Below are 14,631 nucleotides of genomic sequence, written 5' to 3' on the forward strand. Positions count from 1 at the left end.
ATGAATCTATCGATATTTCAGATACACCCTGTGCTAACTCGATATGGATTTTTATTTACACATCTGGCAGCGCTTGAGAGATTAACTTTTTGGTATATGCATTATGAAAGTATCAGACGACCGTTACTCGATTTTTAATCCCACAATTTTTACTAGAAATCTAGTAGGTGATCACTCGAATATTTGTTTTTAAAAAGAGTTTATCCGTGATTTGCTTAGCGTGGTCACACTTTGAAAAAAGGATTTTAGAAAGGATGGCGGTCGATAATATTTGTTGAAAAAACAGACAACAAAAAGCTCCTCTTTATTTTCCATTTATTTTTTGGGTAAGAATTATTAATAAATTATATAGGCACACTGAATAAATCAGAAAAATAGTTTAGCGTTCAAAACAAATAAAGATTGGCTGAGTTGTGTAGGTAAATAAACAAACTATGTTAGTTTAACATAATCCGATTAGCTAGTGCAAAATCCATCAACTCTTTCCCTAGCCCGCTGTATGTGATGTGACAGAGCCATAAATAATTACATGGGCATGTCCATTTGAACATATGTTTGTACTTGCACACATGTTTGATTTTTATTTATTTATTATGGTTGCGTCTGTCCGCTTTTTATTACGAGTATGTATTTTGAAATGTATGTATGTGTATACCCACTTCAGCGCACATGTTCAAGTTGTACATATTTCAATTATCTTCTCAGCACATCTCTCTCTCCCTTTCATAGCCAATACTGAATTTGTTTTCAAAGGTCTTTTCACTCACACTCGCATACACGCACATGTGCTCGCTCTTCGTGGGTGGCCTTTAATTCGTCGCTGCATCATGGGTGGTCTATCGCTGTGTAGCTGTGTGTGCTAGTGTGTGTGGCTCTCTCTATCACCATCTCTGTCTGCCTCTGCTTTTGACTGAGAGCGAGGGCTATGTGCGTGTAGTGTGTGTGTGTGTGTGAGTGCCCCCATTGATCATTTTCTTGTTCGTTTGATAATGCGTGACGCTTTCATATGTATAGCCCTTTCGCTCGCACTAATTTATGCTTTGCGGTAGACATTTTGATCCTTCTGCGTCTTTTTATTCGAGCATAAAATTAGCAATTATTTGTGTGTGTGTTCTTTTTATTGGCTTTTTAAGTGTGCGTTGCGACCCGGCTTCTGGGCGCCCTCAGATCATGATGCGATCTGTGTGTGGTCTGAAATTACGAGTTTAGCTTTTATTCGAAAACACAAACAACAACAATAACAGAGCACAAAAAAAAAAGCATTCTTATTCGCCATTGGAGCATTTTGATTTTCTTTTTTCTAGGAAGAATTGTGTGCAAAATCGTTAAACATGTTTTTATGGGGCGCTTTATGGTTGTGCTTTTGTTTCTTTTAAATATCAAGCAAAAGACTTCTATAGAAATTGACTTAGCATGGGAACTAAAATGGTTTTTTTTGTTATTGTTTTTTTTGGGGTAACGCGCAGCGCATAGGCAAATTTTACTGTAGCGTCAACAGATTACAAATTTAAATATGCCCGCCAGCAGTTGTTAAAATTATGACAAGCAACAGAAGCAGCAGCAACAGCAGTAAATGTTGTTGGCAACACAAGAAAACCGTTTCACATGCAATGTTGCCAACAATTATTTGTGTTGTTGACAGCAAGACAGATAACGCAGCAGCAACCATTTGCATCAAAGAGAAGACGCAAACGAAGAGAAGGGAAGGAGGAGGCGAACAACAGCAGCAGAAATATTGTTGTTGTGAGTTTGCGGTTGCTGCTGCTGTGGCTGCTGTATAATTTACAGCGTGAAAGATCAAAAACAAGGCGCAACAAAGATGAGCAGCCGCAGCCGCAAACAGCGGCAACATGTTGCCAATGCTTCGCTTCTGACAAGTTAGTCCACAAAACTGAAGAACTGAAGAGCGGCTGTTGCTGTTGCTGCTGCGGCTGCTGCTGCTGCAACTTGGCTGCAATCTCTTGGTGGTCTCTGCTGCCAATAACCCGCTGTATGTTGTCTGTTTGCCAGCCATCTTCAAGTGCAGTTGCTGTTGCTGTTATTGCTGCTGCTGTCAATCTTTGGCGAAGGCAAATGTTGCTACTGTTTTCTTATTGTTGTGCGAGTGTGTTTGTGTGCAAAAGAGAAAGAGAGAGAGGGAGGGAGACACACATGCAGCAGCAGCAGCTTATAATTGCATATAGCGCCAGTTGCAGTTCCGGTCGGTTGAGTTTTTTCCTGTTCAACTGCATGTTGCTGATGTTCTCCTTGTTGTTGTTGTTGTTGCTGCTGTTGCACGCGCTTTCTTTTTTGCGGCGCCGCCACAGTCTGCCTGTGTGTGTGTGTGTGTGTTTGTTTGTATGTGATTGGTGAATGGCATGTTGCCACCCAAGTTGCCAACTGTGCCTTGGTTGGCCGCTTCGACTTAATAGCCGCTTTCATTGGCCGAAGCTTGAACATTCAATCAGAAGACCACACACAGAGCGCAACTTCGTGTTGCCCGTTGCCCGTTGTCGGTTGCCGACGCAGCCAGCGTCGCAGTCGCTAGCAGCAGCGGCAGCGACAGCGACATCGAAATCGTTTATGCAACAACTCAAAGCAAAGCCCCAAAACGGTAGCCATTCTTAATTACAACAACAACAAGTACAACACAACAACAACAACTTCAGTGAGATGAGCATTCAATGCTGGGCCCATTAAGATAAATCGGAAACGGATATCGCTAATGAAAAATTTCCATATTTATGTGGCGATAAAAATGCTACAACAGCAATAACAACAACCTAAATTGTGTATTGCTCGTTGCTCGCGGCTGGCTGCTCGTTGCCCACCAACAACGACAACTTGGGCGGCCAAAGCTTTATGTGTGTTTTTTTTTTTTTCGTTTTTCGTATGTGTTTCTAATTGTTTTTGTTGTTTATAGTTTTCGAAATATTTATTGATACGCGTATGTGTGTCGTTCCATTTGTTTGATGAAATTTAATAAGCTAACCTTAATAATGGCATGATCAAGTTTATTCATAGTTTATACCCTGCACTGCATGATAGTGGGTATTATGTTATTATCAAGAAAAACCAATTACAGCACTTATTTAAATCAAAGTAAAAATTAAAAAAGTTTGCTATAAAACCCTAAGTTGTTTTTAATAGCAGAGTACAGCTTACTAATAAGTTGTAAAAATAATTTAAATTTGATATTTTCCTACTACATATAACGAAATGATCCTTTAAACTTGAATAAACGAGAAATTTAGTAGGCTGTCTGTGGATTTTCAATCAAGTAAAGATATAATAGATCTAAAGCTGTATACACCTAAAATCCTAATTCATTATGACCGTATCTTTATTTATTTTCTAGCTATTATATTTTAAGCTAATTAATCGTTGAACTGGAATGTATATATTTATCATAATTCTATAACTAAATGAAATTTATAAAGTATCTATAATAAGCTCAAGTGTATTAATGTTCTAGGTGTAAGTTCATTAAATTTACTTAATATCTTAAAACAAAATTTCATAATTTATTAACTATGTTAAATACTTAACATTGTAATTTATACCTTTTTCCATTTATTTTAAATTTTAATTTATATAACTAAGCATTCCTAGCTTAGAATATAATGGCTAGAAAACAAATAAATAAGTAAAGATACAGATATAATGAATAACCTATATTAAATTCCTAGCTTATGAAAGCATATACAATCTTTTTCATATTTTATATTATTTTAATAGTTTCAACTTTTTGGTATTTATCAAAAGGTATCCATTGCACAGTAGTCCAACTTGTATGGGGAGAGCGGCCAAAAATACTTCTAGTTGAGGTAGGGACTTGAAACTTTGCAGAAAATTTTTTATATTTATCCTAAAATAATATTTAAAAATCAGCCAGATCGGGCAACTATGTCATATAGCTGCCATATGAACAATCGGTCTGATATTCAGTTTTTATATGAAAAACTATTGTTTTTATTTTGATGCAACAATAATTTGGAAATTTTCGTATATAACCTGGGAAACTTCAGTAAAATCTGGATACTATAGGTTATAGCTGCCATAGGAACAATCAATGTAAAACGAGTTTTCGCCGGGAAACTATTTCGCCTTAAAATAATAATGACAGAAATTATAAATGTAATTTACCACGAGCCACTGTTGAAGGTTCTTGTTTAATGCATTGACAGCATTTCCTGTTACTTTAATTCATTATAGAATTACCCGGCAAACTTCGTTCCGCCCTTATGACAGATTGTGTTTTTTTTTTATTATTTCATTCATTATTATTTCTGTATTTTAGTACATAAGTTGCTCTTCACCTAATTACCTTTCTTATATATAGATGTATATATTCAAACAGGGTATTTTTTCGTTCTGAACTAATCCTTTTGACGCTTTATATTTAAGTAGATTAATTGCTTGCAGTGCACTAAGCAATAGCTAAATTAGTATTTGAAATGCGAATGGGGCAATGGGCATGTTAATGGGCAATGTTGCCCATTTTGAGGATCGAACAGCAATACGATACAATTGTTTGGGATCATGAAATTGGCTGGACGCCCAAAAACAAAATAAAACAGAATTGAAATGAAATCAATAAAGCTGAAAACAAATTTGAAATCAAACAGAAAACAGAATGGGCTATCCATAGAAAATTAGCTATTGCTTGCGCGTATAATAAATATAAAGAAATATTTTCAAAAATTATTTTTCTTAATGGCGAGCGACGCGACTCGATTCACGAGGCGAGTATGGAGAGCAGCGACCACCAACGACGACGACGCAGCGATGGGGCCGCCATCAGCGACGCCATAATAAATGATTGATCGAACTAACTCTGTGTGCGTGTGTGTGTGAGGGAATCTCTCTCTATGTGTGTGTGTTGGGGATTGCTTTGCGGCGTTGGCGGTGCCGTTTGATTGATGCGCTTTTGGTGCTGCGTCTGTGACGGCGGCTCGGATTTATATTTTTTCACGCACTTGGCTCATGTTGTCAGTGCTGTTGCTCTTGTTGTTGTCGTTGCTCGTTGTTGTTGCTGTTGTTGTTGTTTTTGGCATCTTTATGCTTCAACACAACTGTCAAAAGATTTGCCCACAGCAACGGGCAACCAGCAACATCAACCAGCAACAACATCAACATCAGCTTCGTTGTTCTGCGCTGTGTTTGCAACATGCTGTGATTTTTATCGCCGTCACACACACGTCGTGTGTGGTCTCCAACCAACCCAATCCAATGTCCATGTCCAGTTCCACTTCAAGTTCTCTGTTCCTCTCTGTGTGCCTCTGTCTCTCTCTCTGTCTTGGATTTGGGATTCGACTTTAAATTGAATTGAAATTGGTATCGAGGATTGCTCGTGTTTCATGGCAATCGAAGCCGAAGTCGAAGATGTCAATGCTCAATGGCCATAATTAATTGGTCTGTTAACTTTATGTGAGCATTAAGACAGCATACATATAACTTAAGTTCGGCTCAAAAGATATAGCCAAGAACGTCCTGCAAAGTATTTTGCAGCAGTTGTCATACGCAAAATTTCACAGACCCATTGACCTTGCCATAAATCTGTCAGGGGCAAACAACAAACTCCAAATATCCAAACGGTCATCTTGTTAATGGGCAACGTCAACAGCTATAAAGAAGAGAAGAATATACGAAGAGAATTTAGAGAAGATGAAGAAGAAGAATCCAACGAGGTCACAACAGTCGACACGGCCATTAAAAGCGAGTCCAATGCTTTTCCCTGAAATCATTGCACATGGAATACGAATACGAGCACATGCAAAGGTCACAGCCAGACACACACACACACAGACACTCACACTCACAGTGGAGTAAACAAACAACACGTGCTATTTATAGGGAAAACGGGCAGTCAACTACTTTGTTACTTGCAACTGGCCCTTGATGATATATGAGCTGGTGGTCGCTCAGTTTACACGGCTCGTTGCCATTTGCATGTCAACAACAATAAGCAAGACTGTAGCGTATTGGAAAAGTTGGCATGACGGGTTCTGTGGGTAAATAAAAACCATATGGGGTCAGATGCAGATGCAATACCAACTGCAACTGTTTATCACATGTTGGTAATACGGAAATTGGGAAAAATTGCATTTCTATAAATGATCATTGATCTTGGAAACCATATTGATTCAAATAATTTATTTGACAGTATATTAAGGGATTCACAACTATTCGATTCTATCACCAATTGATTTCTTTCATAAAATATGAAAGATTATGAAAATGTTTTATTTACAGAATATTTTTGTTGATTTTTCTTGTTTTTTGTACAAAAGAAAATCCAAAATGTAATCTCTTACTTTATTTGAATATTTGCAATAATTTCCTAATCTCAATGTTTTTACTTTTAGAAATGTTGTATTCGTGAGGCCTTCTTAAATAATAATAACTGATTTCTTATAGAAGAACCCTTTGAAAAAATCAAGAAAATTAAACGTTTCATTTATTAGTAATTCAATTATTTACATGCACAAAACAAACATATTTTTGTTGAAAAAAACCAAAAAAATGAATCCATAACTTTCTTAGAATATTTGTAATAATTTCCTGTAGTTGTTTTCAGATGTTCTACAGTTATTTAAAATGGGTAATAAAATATGTCCTTGAAGAAAAAACCATAATTAACATATACTATTAATATATTAGTAATGATATAAGAAGTGTTCAAATAATCTTAACCAAGTCAGATTTTAAATAAAATAAATATTTTTCAAAAATGTTTCGAATAAAAAAGTCAAGTTTTGAGTACCCAATAATTTCACCATTGGAATAAATAAATATCGTTGATTGATTTTCTACAAAATAAATTATTGTAAAAATGAAAGTAAATAATATTTATATTGAATGGGTATCAATTGTACCCAATACATCGCAGTATTATTTGTCATCCACATAATAATTAAGTTATTTATTATCTCTCAGATTTTAACTGTTTGAATATTATAAATTCTATTCTATTCAACCACAAGACCAAATAGTCAAAGACAACCATAAATTTTAGACATAGTTTAATAAACTTTGCTATCCGTTATATTACCAATAAATGTAATAAAGCTATTAAATCATTCGTTAAACTTATAGCAAACATTGATTATCTTATAAATAGTTGTTTGATCTGCTCAGTATGGAAATGAACTACACACACATATTTGCCAATTTGCATTTTCAAGCATTGAATTCACCTTTTGCATGCTGCGTGTTGGCAGCACTGTTTAAATTTCGCTTTTCTTCATGCCCAATTCGCATTATTGATGATTGCTCAATCAGACGGCAACAACAGTTTCCACACTGACAGCAGTGTGGGTTGGTTGTCTGCCCCCAGACGGTGGCCACTTGGTTTGGGGCATTCAAGTAACTCTCGCTCTTTGGGTCTGGCTGCCAAATTGGCCAGTTGCCTGCCTCGGACGCAGACCACCATGATCATTATTTCAAATTTAACGCAGCACGGTGGCAGTTTTGCCCGCCTGACATTTGTAGCAGCCCCTCATCCCAAGAGGAGGACGAGGAGGAGGAGATCAAAGAGGGGGCAGAGAGAGAGAGAGAGGAGGCAGACAGCGCCGCACGCGGTCCGCGGCTTAAGATCAAAGCAAGCGCCAAAATGAAAATTATTACAAAGTGATGTAGCATGACTAAATACAATTTTATGTAGGCATTTTCTCTCTCTCTCTTTCTCTTCATCTGGTTGCTGTTGTTAGCTATATTTCTACACTCCATCAGCAGCAGCAGAAAGTAAGCAAGAAGGAGTTCAAGTCGATGCTGGGGACGCATCAACTGCTGCGGCTGTACAGGAGCCATAAAATGGAATTACACGCATTTACACAACCGCAGCACAATCATCTCTCCTTCCCCCTCTCCTCATACATCTTACATCTCTGTATGTGTGTGTGTGTGTCGGTGATAATGTCTAAATTTGGCCCAAATGGAGTTACCTGTAAAACTCATTTTGGTCACGATCGAAGGTGGCCGCTGCTAAGTGCCCCTGCCCATTATGACTTGAGTGTCATACATGAGTCATCTTTGCCAGTTCCACGTCTCATTCCCATTCCCATTCCCTCATCCTCATCCTCATTCTCAGTTCTCAGTTCTTGGCGCGACAGCCGTTGATAATTGCCAAGCTGGTGACGACAATTCTCTCTTTCTCACTCTCTCACTCTCTCGCTGTTATGCGGGTGGCAATCCGTAACCGATTCGATAACAGTCTTAGGCTGTCGTAATGTCTCGTTTCCTGTTGTCCTCCGATTGGATTAACTGCGAGCCCAGCTAAAGTTCTTCAGTCGTGGGAATGTATTAAAAACAACAAAGCACAACACAACATGCAACCGCAAATTTATGTTACATCTATGGTTTTTAATGCCTCTGAAATCGAAAAATATCTAGGCAGTTCGTGACCCTAAACGCTTAGAGCTTTTTACGGGTTGAAGTGATAATTTTATTACAATTCTAGCATGAATCATAATATAAGTTATAGCCAATTTTAATAAGATTCGGCAAGATTTTCTTTTAAGAATTGTGAATAGATCACATAGAAACACGATATTCTATATAATCTATTCTTTTTGCTTTTAAAAATCTAAAACTTAATTTTAATAAATAGTTATGGGAGAGGAAGTAATTATTTATATTTAGAAATTGTACAAAATCAGTTAAATATTATATTATAGTTAAATATTATATTATTAATTGGGTCATTAGTCATATTGGCAGCATAGAAAAGTGATCAAATTTCACATTTTTAATTTAAATGTATTCTTTTTCTTACTAAATATTAAATGGGATTAATAAGGGTTTTCTCATATTGTGTATCCTGAATATCCTGAAATGGGTTGTTATAGCAATGTTTTGTAGCTTGTATTGATTCAGCCTGTTACTAACTAATTTAAAAATTATTGGTTTCTTTAGTATAACTTTTTCAGTCCTTGGCATTTTAACTGACTACAAACACTATGTTTTTATGTTTTACTATATTTTGATATTTTTTGTCTTTGAAATATTTTTAGTTTTAGGTACATTCAGTATTGTTGTTAGTCTTTAGATTTTTTAGTATTATGTGCATTTAGTATTAATTTCAGTCTTTGGTATATTCTTAGAATCATGGACATTAGGTATATTTGTGTATTTTGTATAAATTCAATTAAATAGTATTTAAAGCCATCTGTTAGCCATTTTAATTAATTCATTAAATTTAACCACTAACATAATTTAGCCTTAAGTTTAGTAGACAACAGTTTAACAGTAAAATGACTGAAAAGATGCAACAAACTTGATCTTACCGATAAATCCACTCAACTGACAAAAATTATATATATTATCATTGGAAAGCTGTTTTTTCTGTTAATTTCATATTAGTAATACAGTTTACTTATTGTTTATTGTAAATAAAAGAAGAAAGAAAAAAATATGAAAAGCCTAAAGAATGGTTTAAATCAAGTTTATTTTGTAATTCTTTTAGTAGCAGTAGAAATACTCTCACTCTCTTATATGAAAGTATATACAGTACTACACTAAGCCTAAAGAAGACGCAATTGCTGCAAACTGAGTTTCACTTAATCCGCTTACACAGCTCACGGCTGCCGTTGCAAGCTCAGTTGAACCGTGTCGAATGTTGGTACTTGGACTCGTACTCAAAGCAGGGCTACTGATTTACACAAAGTCTGCAACCACACACAAACACAAACACACACAGCAGACACACACACCGATAGCGAAAGGAGAGTTGGCAAGACGGGAGCCAAGCCAAGCCAAGTTCAAGTTGAAGTTGAAGTCCGATTGCAAGCCAGCCAAGATGATTGCACGTATAGTGGAACAAATTCATTGCATACGCGTCGATCTCAGGCAGCACCTTGTGAGCAATCAGCAAGTCGAAGTCGAAGTCGAAGTCAAATCCGACTGCTTAGATGAGCTACAAATGGATATAGCTTAATCGCATATACTTCAGCGTTTATAGGGTATGCAAACAGTTCATCAGTAGATCGGTTTGTTAGCCAGTCAACGCAGAAGGCGACTCCAAAAAGGAATTAAGTTGAAATGTTGATGGGTGTGGGGTAAATCGCTCTGGGCTCTGCGGCTGCCACTGTTCTACGCTTAATGCTCCCTCCCTCCCTCCCTGTCTCCGTCTCCGTCTCCCAACCAGTCCGTGCTCCCTTCCCTTCCCTTCCCTACCCTCTCCTTTCTCTTCGCCCTGCAGCTGTGCAGTTGGCAGCTTTGCCTTTTGAGTCTTCCTCGTTCGTTGCGATGAAATCAATAAATGTAAGCAACAACCGCACAGTATTTTGGGGCCAGCATATGTTGTGAAGAGAATATGTATGTATATATATATGTATCTATGTATGCGATCTACAGCGATCCGGATGTTTGCATGTATGTCACTTGGCCCTGACTCTCGGCTCTCAACTCTTGGCTGTCCAGCTTCTATCTATTCGTACGTAATATGTAGGTAGGTTAATTTTCAATTCACGGTGGTCCCTCATCGTCGTCCAGGTCCAATCTCAGTCCCGGTTTCGGCTTCGGCTTCGACTTCTGTCTTCTCTCTCTCTCTCTCTCTCTGGTTTTGCCTGTTGGTGGCCCCAAAAAGTTTCCGCTTTCAAATTGCCTGATCACTGCTTCTCTGTCTCTCCCTCTTGCTGTCTTTTTTGCACACAAAGTTTAAGTGGCCGTAATGTGTAAAGTGGGATTAACATTCGTCGACGGCTACCGTTGAAGCCTGTTGCAGTTGCCTTTTGCTGTTGCCTCTTGCTGTTGCAGTTGCAACTGGGAAAAGGAAACGCCACCTTGCCACAGCGATTCTCTTAGTTTAATTAAGCGCGTAATCATATTTACAGTAGCTGCAGGCGCTTTTTATGTGATTTATTGCATGACTTGCCACAAATTTGTGAATTTCTTTTTATTTACTTTTTACTTCTGTTTTGTTTATTTATTGCCCGAATCGTTTTACCCCCCCCCCAAAAAAAAACTTACGTTGAGTATTTGCTAAAGTAATTTAACTGTGTATAACGGAAGCTGCGGAAAACATTATTATGATGACTTTAATGATATTTCAGAATCGGGCAAGAGAAGAGCGAAAGCTTTGGAGGCAATTTATGCAGACTTGGTAAATTGTTATAGACAATTGAGTTAATTTGACTATCGCAATTGAAGACTTTTTTCAGTTAATTCATTTTCTAGCTAATTCGTTCAGATCAGCATTTATTTCAATCTAAATATAAACATCTATAATTACTTGTTTGCAATTATGTTTGGTTTTCATTAAATTTAATCAGTGCAATTGAAATCGAAAATTTCGATTCATCATTCACTTAAGTATTAATTGAATATAAACAAATACATATATACAAATTTAGATTTACTCACATCACTAATTAGGAATTACATTTAATTAATAAGCGCAATATAAATCTTTGAAATGATGGTAAATTTAATTTTCAATGAGAATGTTTTTCAATAAAATCTTCTATTATTTAGAAAACTTTTTTAAAATAATAGAACAATGCATTTTACAGCTAAACGTAATTTATATTAAATTTATTTTTTAAACAAAATAGATATACATATTATTACATATATTGGAACAGATGACATTAGCTTTCCAACGCATGTCTGGAATATTGAAACGATGGTAGAAACCGCACGAATTAAGTTATAGACCCAATATATTTGGTATATCGTTGTAGTATTATATTCGAAATATAGCATAGAGGTCAAAGTATACCAAATTCTAAACCAAAGCCGATCAGAAGATTTATTGAATAATTTCAAAAAACTCGTATCCGATCGAAATCTAATTCTCAGGAAGCATAAATTCTATAATTATAAATGTTATTAATTCGCGACTCTCGCTTCAAAATTACGCTTGTTATTAAATTTTTGTCAATTTACGGAGGCGCAAATTCTTTGTGGAAAAGTTTGAAAGAATTCTGATCTGTGTGTAATCTTTACAAGCCTGTCGATAATTATATATTTATACAAATTAAAGCTATATCTCTTATAGTCTCTGAGATCCAGACGGACTGGCAGACAGACGGACAAGGCTATATAGCTTCGCCTGTTGTCGCTGATCAATAATACATGTGTATACTTTATAATGTCGGAGATGCCTCCTCATCCTGTTACACACATTTCTTGCAGGAACTAAGTTATAATACCCAATTTGTATTTTATAAAATATGATTATATTGTATGCACATACATATATTAAATCTAAAGAGACAATAGCAAGTATATTGATAGCCACATAAGCATTAGGTATTTGTAAAGAACTTGTAGAGTTAAAATTATGTAGAAAAAGCTCTATAATTTGATTTTTACTCTGAAGCTCCGTTAACATAAATGTAAATGTATACAATTCATATTACTTATTACGTGAATTACATGTAATTACGCTTAGTTTCTTTAAGTTTGCTTCGTTCTTATATTTGATTAATTTCTAAACTAGTTCGTTTATTCGACTTCTGGCGAACGGTCAATTTGTTAATAAATAAAGTTGTTTTCGGTTTCTTGGCTTACAGCTGTATTAAAAGCCCTCACGAAAAGACAACAAACTACAAAACAAAACACAGTCGACAAGTCAAATGATATTATCTAGCCATGGGGGAACATTCACAAAAAAAAAAAGATATACTGACTTGGACTCGAAGTTGGAGTTGGACTGAAGCTGAGGCTGAGGCTGAGGTTGTGTGGCATTATCTGCATAATCGCCGAGCATCAAGCAAAGACCACGATATGGGCTTTGGTTGGCAATCAAGACGACGACTGTTCGCTTGATGATGAACAGAAATAACCATTAAAGCCAACAAATTAATTCGTAGAAAAAGGTGTGAGAAAATTGAGTTGTCTTCCGTTGCTGCCGACAACACCGCACACAATCCAACATCGGGCCAAAATAATCAATTTGTTTCGCAGAATTGTTTCGGAAAACACAAATCGCTTTTACGAAATTACGGAAACTGTTGTAAGGAGAACCAAAGAACCAGAGAACCAGAAACAGAAACAGAAAAGTGAGAGATGCGGCGGATAGAGATGTTTAACAAAGTCTTCTTGTCAGCGTCTTTGTGACAAAACAACAAAAACAGGTAGCGATTCTATATGCCACATTAACGCTCCCAAGAAATCTTCTTCTCTCTCTCTCTCTCTGTCTCTCTCTGTCTCTGACTTTGATCTGAGGCGCTTCTCGAATAAATTGACTTTTGCACTTGTGTAAAGCCAGCAAATTTTTACTCGACATGCGATCCACACACAAGATCACACAATGGGGGCTGCCCAAAATGAGATTAACGTCGAAGGTAACGTCGAAGGGTCAGAAACTAAAATTTTAATTATGCCTTTCTCGTTGTTGCTGTAGAAAGTGTGAGCCGTAGAACAATACAAGACGAGTAAGCCAACAACAACATCAACGGCCACAGTAGCCTCTCTTTTGATGTCTTTCTTTCTGGCCCAGGCTCTATACAACTCAATTTGATGTGAGTCCTTTGCCTTAATGCCGCCGCCAAGCAATGTGCAACACCTGAGAGCAACAAAACTCCGACTTCGTCTTCGTCTCAGGTTCGTCTTTTATAATCTACGGACAGTTGTGTAATTCTGGAACGGACCTTCGTTGCCTTTCCCTGTTACACGCAGCTGGAATTCAATTTGGTGAACAACAATAAAATGTCTTATTTAGGTTCGGTTATTAATGATGAGTTATGAGTTCGGACCTCCTTCGGCGTCCTGCCCATCATCATCATCATCATCAGCATTGGCATCCCGGTCATCATTATCGTGATCATGAGTAACATTGTTGCCACTCGATGTCTTCCTGGAACATCAAAAAAGATTTGTCTTTATCGGCATCCAGTAAAATGTTTTTTATCTTTCGAAATTTTCGAATTGGTTATGCGAAAATGTAGATTTTAATTTTATTTTTTCAATTCATATATTTAAAATGTTATTTGGTTATACAATCAAAAATGTATTTCAAATGTAATCCTTTGATTTGCTATGTATGAGATATTGACATAATTGTTTCCTAATTTATTCATAGTTGATAGAATATAAAAGATTATAGTGTAATTTTCAATAAAAATAATTGATGACTTATCTTTAGAAAAGTGTTCTTTTAGGAGATCAGCAAGTTATTTTTCTACTTCAAATGTAAACCAATAAAAATTACAATAAAGTAATAACTCACTACTCTAAACTAAAATGCTTTTCGGCTAAAAATGAATATTTTATTTGGGGTAAATAAAATTAGTTCAATAAAATATATGTTAAGAACTAAGGATTATAATTTTAAACATTCTTATATAATCCATTTGAAATCTAGAGCGTTTCTTATATATTAGTATTGCAAAAATATTATGAACAGCTAAGATTGTAAAACTAAGAAATATTGTTATTATAATTTTAGTAAAACTATTTATATAATATGGAGTGTTTCGTTTTCTTTGAAATTTCAAAACTTATATGATTATAAGCAAGAGTTGTTTATTTATTTATTTGGACGTTGACGTACTAACGGCAGTACCATCAAGTGGCCCAGCGATACCAAGCCCAGCAATAACAATTAAATACTCGATAAATAAGCTAATAATAAGGTTTTAAGCAAAGGAATAGATTTACTAGAGCAAACTACGTTATTGAGATTATTATAGTTCACACACAGAA

This window comes from Drosophila sulfurigaster, chromosome 3, assembly GCF_023558435.1.
Source record: "Drosophila sulfurigaster albostrigata strain 15112-1811.04 chromosome 3, ASM2355843v2, whole genome shotgun sequence".
Lineage (NCBI taxonomy): Eukaryota > Metazoa > Arthropoda > Insecta > Diptera > Drosophilidae > Drosophila > Drosophila sulfurigaster.